The sequence below is a fragment of the Suncus etruscus genome, chromosome 13, assembly GCF_024139225.1.
Source record: "Suncus etruscus isolate mSunEtr1 chromosome 13, mSunEtr1.pri.cur, whole genome shotgun sequence".
Taxonomy (NCBI): domain Eukaryota; kingdom Metazoa; phylum Chordata; class Mammalia; order Eulipotyphla; family Soricidae; genus Suncus; species Suncus etruscus.
Genome location: NC_064860.1, coordinates 54,406,471 through 54,414,454, shown reverse-complemented (window position 1 = coordinate 54,414,454; position 7,984 = coordinate 54,406,471). Strand labels below are relative to the sequence as shown.

General features: G+C 31.5%; 1 non-coding gene across 1 annotated transcript; it reads right to left on the bottom strand.

The window, feature by feature from the left end:
- Positions 1–6,928: 6,928 nt before the first annotated feature.
- On the bottom strand, positions 6,929–7,061 carry LOC126026998 (small nucleolar RNA SNORA51). The gene has a single exon (XR_007502178.1). It is a non-coding gene; the product is annotated as a small nucleolar RNA SNORA51 (small nucleolar RNA).
- Positions 7,062–7,984: the final 923 nt, after the last annotated feature.

Genomic DNA, 7,984 nt, shown 5'->3' with positions numbered 1-7,984 from the left:
TTTGCAAGAATGTCTTTCATTTTTCTTAAAACGCATAAATGAGTGAGACCATTCTGCATCTTTATCTCTCTCTCTGACTTATTTCACTCAGCATAATAGATTCCATGTACATCCATGTATAGGAAAATTTCATGACTTCATCTCACCTGAAAGCTGCATAATATTCCATTGTGTATATGGAGATTCCTCCAAAAACTGGAGATCGAGCTCCCATACAATCCAGCTATACCACTCCTAGGAATATACCTTAGGAACATAAAAATACAATACAAAAATCCCTTCCTTACACCTATATTCATTGCAGCACTATTTACCATAGCAAGATTCTGGAAACAGCCAAGATACCCTTCAACAGATGAATGGCTAAAGCCACCAATATTTTTAATCGATCTATTGGTATTCCCTGTAAGAAACTGTGATTTTTTTCCTTTGAATCAAGTATTTATTTAATCCCAAATTACTTCCACTTCAATATCTATTCATATTGTCCCAACATATCCTATGGTTGTTCTGTTTCTTCCATTCATATCTAGATCTGTCTTTTTATATGCCAAAACCATTGTTTCATAAATATTTTATTTGTGGCTACAACACAAAACAAAGCCCTCTCTTCATTCTAATCTATAGAAAACAATGCTATTGCCATATTTAAAAATCATTAATTTGACTTTGTTTCTTAATGACTTACTCTTAAATATTTTATTTTTGTAGTTTTCTCCTTAACCAACTCTGTACAGGCTTCTGATAAATACCTCGTTACCAAAGTCATCTCTAATAGTGTTACCAGTGATCATCACTTACAAATATCTAATGGGTAATTTTATGTGTCCTCCTCATTATAACCTTCTCAGATGACTTTAAATGAAGTCATCAATCTCTCATCATCTATGTACTTTATTCATTTAATTCATGAGATCCACTTTTGTTTTAATAGCAATTTATTTTCACTGTCTTAATTTCATATTTTGAATTTTGCACCTTTAAATTAAAAGAATCCAGGAGTGAGGCTTTTGATTATTTATACTCCAAATATATTTTTATAATATTAATGACCTCTAGTGTTATAATACCACATAATATAGTGTGCATTTCAAAAAATAAACCTAAATAATTTCAAACATACACCTCTTTTATAGAACTGGTCCCAGACATCAGATATATTTAATTACTTTTGGTGTTTTGCTAGCTCATTTTTGATAGGTCAAACTAAAATGACAAAAAAAAAGTGCAATCTACTTTATTTATAGGTTTTTTAAAGCACATTAAGCAGAATATTTTCTTTCTTCTTATTCCCTTGAATTTCAGAGAAATAATAAAAATTGCTTTGATATACCATATTTGAAACTAATTTTAAAATTAATTTATATTTTTTCATAATTTACATCACTTTCTCTACTGTTTGTCAGGTGAAAGACATCAAAATTTCTGCAAAACTAAAAGATGTCTAACTATATATTTATTAGAAGATTGGCATGTAAAATGATCTTTGGTTACTATCCTATATTAGCCAAAATTGTGCCAGTGTTAGACCTAAGAAAGGTGTGTGTGTTTATGAAATAAATTTCTTCATTTGTGAAGACTGCAAAATATCTGACAGAAAAAGACAGTTCCATCTGTCATCAGTAACACTGTTACTTAAAACAAACACTAATTTATTTTTCATGTTAGTTAAACTCACCAATCTAAATATCAAAGATATTAAGTGTGCCTTATTGCATGCCATTTAATTTTTTAAGTTTTTTTTAGAAGAGAAGATTTACAGTTTACAATGACCTTCCAAATCTTACAAAATGTCCCCCTATGTTAGACCCTAATTTCCTTTAGCATGGTTCTTCAGGTTCAACAAAGGCCCCCTTTCCAACTCTCAAATATTCTAATATGGGGGCTTGGCACAAAATTAAGGACCAAACTAAAAGTATTCCACAGAAATAAACAAGGCTATAAAGGGGTCGATGGTTTACAGTTGGAGAAACATTGCTCTATTACATTTATTTCAAATTTATTGCTTCAGCCCTTTTCAATTTACTAAATATACAATAATGTTTACATTTTTCTCTACATTTCCCTCTCATACTTGAACTTCTACTTCATTTACCCATTTCTTTAATCATTTGACTCAAACATCTTAATCATTTAACACATATGATATTTAAATTAAGATATTGACTACAGTTTTGACTTTCTTGTTTTATTTTGACTCTATTGTTTTATTTCACTACAAACACACAAACACACACACACACACACTCTCACACACTCACACACAGATTATTTATATTTAACTTAGACTCCAGGACACAATGTAAATAAACATATGACACATGCAATTAGAAAGGACAATTTTAAATTCAGCACTGCTAAACTTTTGACAACTAACTACATTTTAAAAAGCCTTATTTCATTGTCTTCCATCTTTCCTTAAATAAAAATCCAGGATTCTAGAAACTGATAAAAGAACACATGAAACCTCCTCTCAAATCTGAGCGAGAGTTAGATTGAGCTAGCTAGACTATAATTAATTCACCTCTTATAATAAATTGTTAAGTAATGATTCTCACATCATTGTTATTAGTGAGGAAAATTGTGTAGCTCTGTAATGAATTTATAAGTAGTGCATGCAATAATGGAAGAATGGACTTGCTCTTCAGCAAGGTGACTTGGCTAATCAGGGGAATAAGGACTCATCGAAATCACACTTACCTTATAAAGCAAATCTGACAAATACACCTTGTGATTCATTTCTTATTGACAATTTAATTTATTTTCTAAAAGAAGATATTATCCAAGCCAAGAGCTAGCCTAGAGAACCAATGTGTGTGGCAAAATCTCCCCACCCAAAAGCACTTAACATGGTTTTATTTGATCTTTTCATCACTTCTCCAGTTTAGTTGAGTTTTTTGTTGTTGTTGTTGTTGTTGTTGATGTAGTCACAGGTTGTGAATCCAGGGGTTACTTCTGACTCTGCACTCAGTAAATAATCCTGGTGCTTTGGGAACAGATATGGGGAACAAACCCAAGTTGGATGAGTTGAAGGCAAGTACCTAACCAGCTGTCCTATCTCTACAGACAACCCCCCCAAAGTGCAGAGATTTTTAAAAATTAATTTTGTTTTGTTTTGGGGCACACCTGGCATGCTCAAGGCTTACTCCTGGTACTGCACGTGGGGATAACTCCTGGTAGACTTAGGGAACATATGGCTTGATAAGGTTCAAACCCATGTAGGGAGTAAGCAAGAAAAGCACTTACCTACTGCACTACCATTCTGTCCCCTTTTCTAAGAGTTTAATGGTAAATTGTTATGTCTATCCCTCATCTCTCATTCTGCATTTCTTTTCACAATTATATACACTATCTTAGGGTAAATAAAGCTTTGATTCTTTATTTGCAATTGGGAAACTAGATCTTAACTTGAATGTTATCTCTCCTGAAATACTTTTGCTTCCCTTTTCTCAATAAATAAAGCATATTGCCACCATAATACACAATGAGTTGAGTTTATTATTAGTAGCTATCAAACTAATAAGTTAGTTGTTAAATTAATTTTTCTCTTATTAATAGTGGCTAGAAAGTCTAGATAGAATTTTAAATTTGCCAATACTTCTATCTCTAAGAATCCAGGAAAGATCCAAGAATGTAATTTACAGTAATGGAAGGGTTATTTTTGTTTGCTAACTTAACAACATAGATGTTTAGGGAACTTTGAACAATTCTCTAAAGAGGAAAGATTCTGAACTACTTTTATTCAGATTTGCTGTCATGAAAAAACAATTGCATCCAATTTGATTTTACTGCATAGATAAATTCATTCTAGAAATCAGTTTGTTATTGGAATATAGACATACTAAATACCAGACAATAAAAATCTGATTTTCCCTAATTATATGTGAATTAAGAATTTCTTTATGTGTTCACTGGCCATCTGCCTCTTAGAAGTTCTATTAATTTTCAGTCCATTTTTTTAATCTATATCCTGGACATAAATACTTTTAATCTAGGACTCTATGTACCATTATTCATTCCTTCACTTAGTACAATAGCTAAGATACTGGAACAACTTATGTGTCAAATGACAAGAATGGATTATGAAGATGAGGTATATAGACACAATGGACTACTATGTAACTGCAAAGAATTATGAAACTGTGAAATTCATTGCAAACTGATAGTAACTGGGAGATATGTTGAATGAAGTAAGCCAGAAGAAATACAAATACAAGATAATTATACTTATCCATGGCATATGGTATCACTGGATGAAGAAATACACTGGAGTAAAACAGGAGGATGTCTAGATCATAATTGACCCCAAAGTTCAGACAGTAGAGGAGGACAGAGAAAATAACAAACCAAAAAAACCAAGGAAGATGAGAAAAAAATATTAGGACAGTGGTCATTGGGGCTTGGTTATACTGATGATATATAACCAATCACAGAATCAACATTAAGATCATAATACCTAAGTAAACTACAGCCATATAACTTTGGCAAGTGCTTATCAAGCTGGTAGGTAGAACAGTAGGGATAGCATATGGGAACATTAGTAGAGGGAAGTTGATACTGGTGGTTTGATTGATATTGAAATATAAAACTAGAAACCAATGATCTATACTTTTTAATTTTGGTCCTTCAGTTTAATTAAAAAATATGAAAAACCAGTTAGTTGAAATATGCCAGGTTCCAATTAATTCCATTAAAAGGTTAATTCTAAAAAACGTATATGTAACTCCTTTGCTCTCATAATATTGTTCCAATAGTTGCAGTCACTCTGTAGCTTGTGTCACTCCTCAGGCTACTAAGTTTGTAACCTGAGAACAAAGAAACTTCACCCCCACTACTGGCTTATCGCACTCCTTTTGGAATTCACATTCAGTCCTATTCTTTCCATGTGATATGCTGATGTTGCTTGGGGACTTCTTATTTATGCACAAGGATTTTTATCAGAGGAAAGATTAAGGAAATAAAGAACCTTACTTTCCAGTTTTTCTTTGTTGTTTTCTTGTTGGTAATGTATTTCTTCCCTACCTGTGACTTATCTACATTCTCAGGTTCTCAGGGAAATGATACATTGCATAGAGACACTTTGGATATTTCCCCCAATTTTATACAAATCCATTCCTTACTTATTTTTGTAAGATAATGTAAATTTAATGTTCTCAGTATATATATATATATATATATATATATATATATATATATGTATGTATTTGGCCTTATATAATGTGTAGTAACATAAAATTATATAGAAATATTAATATATGCCATTAATTAAAGTGTCTAAAACTTGATAAAATGGTTTATTTTATAGATTCAGCAAATAATATGGATTGGCTCCCGGTCCATTAATGTTGCATAGTTCCTGATAAAATCTCTTGCATTACACTATATTGTCAGCATCAAGCATATTTCAAAAACATTATTGACACTCAATAACAAGAGAACTGAATAGATAAATTAAAAAATAAGTGAAAAGATAATAGCTATAAAAGCAAGTAGAAGCAGGAACTCAAAGTCAACATAAAAATATGGTTTTCACAACCACAGATTGTCCCACCTTTTAAAAAAATGATATTTTAGTGCATTTAGTCTGTAGTTTTCTAGATACCCATAATTAATCCTTCAAAGTTTTATTCCAAAAATACTATCGTTATGTACATCAGACAAGAAAATTATAGTGAAATACACAGGAAGTCAGCAAAGATAAATATATGTTGAATCAAATCAAATTTGCTTAGATTTGAGAGCCTATATTCATGATAATGTTTGGATATTTGATATGTAATTTAAATACTAAATGATATTTTTCTTTGATAATTCATTTGCTTCCGTTTCCTAAATTTATGCATTTTAAATAAAATTTGAATATTTAATAAAGCACATGTTTTCTAGAATGTTGTTCATAAAAGTGTATTCAGTGTTTTATTTAAATGTTCTTAAAGCCTAAGAGATATGTTTCTCTGCTTACTTCATAATTGTAAGCATTTCTAATATATTACTAGACAGTCCATGAATATTTTTGCCAAATTTGAAAAACTTAATTTGGGGTAAAAAAAAATCAAGGTATGAATAAAGGTATTCAAAATGTAAATACGTGAATAAGTATATTAATCCCTAAATGTTTATAATTTCATCAACTGAAAAAATTAGGATTTTGTATTAATCGCCATTATTAGACTAATAATATCAAATATCAAACTAATAAAATCAAACAAAAGAGTAAGGTATATTTTTTTTTTTTTGGATTTTGGGCCACACCCGGCGATGCTCAGGGGTTACTCCTGGCTGGCTGCTCAGAAATAGGTCCTGGCAGGCACGGGGGACCATATGGGACACCGGGATTCGAACCAACCACCTTTGGTCCTGGATTGGCTGTTTGCAAGGCAAACACCGCTGTGCTATCTCTCCGGGCCCAAGTAAGGTATATTTCTATGTCAACTATTAATCTACTTTTACATTGTGGACCATTATTTGTCAGAGAAATAATTTTAGAATTTGTTAACTGTAGACATCACATAATTATCAGCTACCTTGCGTATTAAATTATATCTAATTTTTTAGAAAATTTTGGTCATACCCAGCTAACCTCAGTGATTACTCCTATCTCTGAGCTCAGAGGTCATACCTGGGAAGACTAAGAGGACCATCATCTATATTATAAAACAACTTGATTCTCCTACTTATAAAACCAGAATAAATCAATTTCATATTCTGTTCCTTAATTTTCCTACTATATACAATTTAAAAAGTTCTATGAGTAACTATTTGATTGTGTTTTTTTGAGAAATTCAAAATGTTGTGTGTAAAGCAAAAACCTTTGTAACAAGTGGAAAAAATGTAGCCAGAACTTTAGTACTACAACTATTATTCTCTTTCCTGCTCTTTCATTATACCTTTTGAAAGCATTTTATTTTATTTTATTTTATTTTTATTTTTTTGTCCCCTAATTCACAATACAGACTAGGCAAAGGGCCTGTGTTGAGGTGTATATGGGGTACATTTACTGTACCTCCTCTTTCTATACAGTCAGTGTAAAGAACACAGCCTGTGGTAAGAATTGGGAGGTCTTATTTTTTCTTTTCTTTTTTTTTTATTTTTTATAATATATATCCTTCACCAGTGCAACACTCCCATGACCAATATCCCAAGTGTCCAAGGAAGGACACTTGGGATTTTGAAAGCATTTTAATAATTTCCTTGTAACATTTATATACCTAATATTAAATTGATGCTACTGTGTTTTATTCCAAAGAGATTCTGGCATATTTGTGTTTAAAATTGAATAGATTGGAACTAATGACTGTGATGTTCTCTGGGGCAAAAAGTGACTCAGATGTAAGTGAAGCTGGAATAGTTACAAAAGGGAAAATAAAACTCTTTTAAATCCATGTCTGAAGAAGTCTCAATGAACTCCTGGGAAAGGAATAAAACCCCAGTTTTTCCAGTACGCTTCTGAACTGTAAATGTCAGTGCACAGTTTGAAAGATTAGGGTACAAAGAAAGAGACTACTATACCTCCTTCATTCCATTCATTAGTTGGAAATCTGGGATCCAAACAAAAACTAAACAAAATCTGTTTTGCCATTTAAACCTCAAAACTTGATGAGAAGAGCATCAAATGGCTGATGCAAAATGAAATTTATCCTAAGAAACTATTTCCAGGAAATGTTAAAAGGAACACTTAAAGTAGTTTGCAATACTCAAACTCAGATCAAGTAAAATATAGTATGAATTTATTGAAACAAGATATAACTAAATTGTTTTTATTAGTGCAACATAAAAAAATATCAGAAAGAGGTTGGCCAGACATTAAAGAAATGATCTCAAAAATAGATGCATTTCTTGTTTTGCTTCTAAGGTATTCAGTACAAGGGTATTAATTGTTGATAAAAGTGAAATAAATACAATATGGAGCAAGGAAAGCTTGCTCAGAAAACTGGTCAACTACATGCAAAAAACTTAACTCAGCCCTCTCCTTAACACTACACAG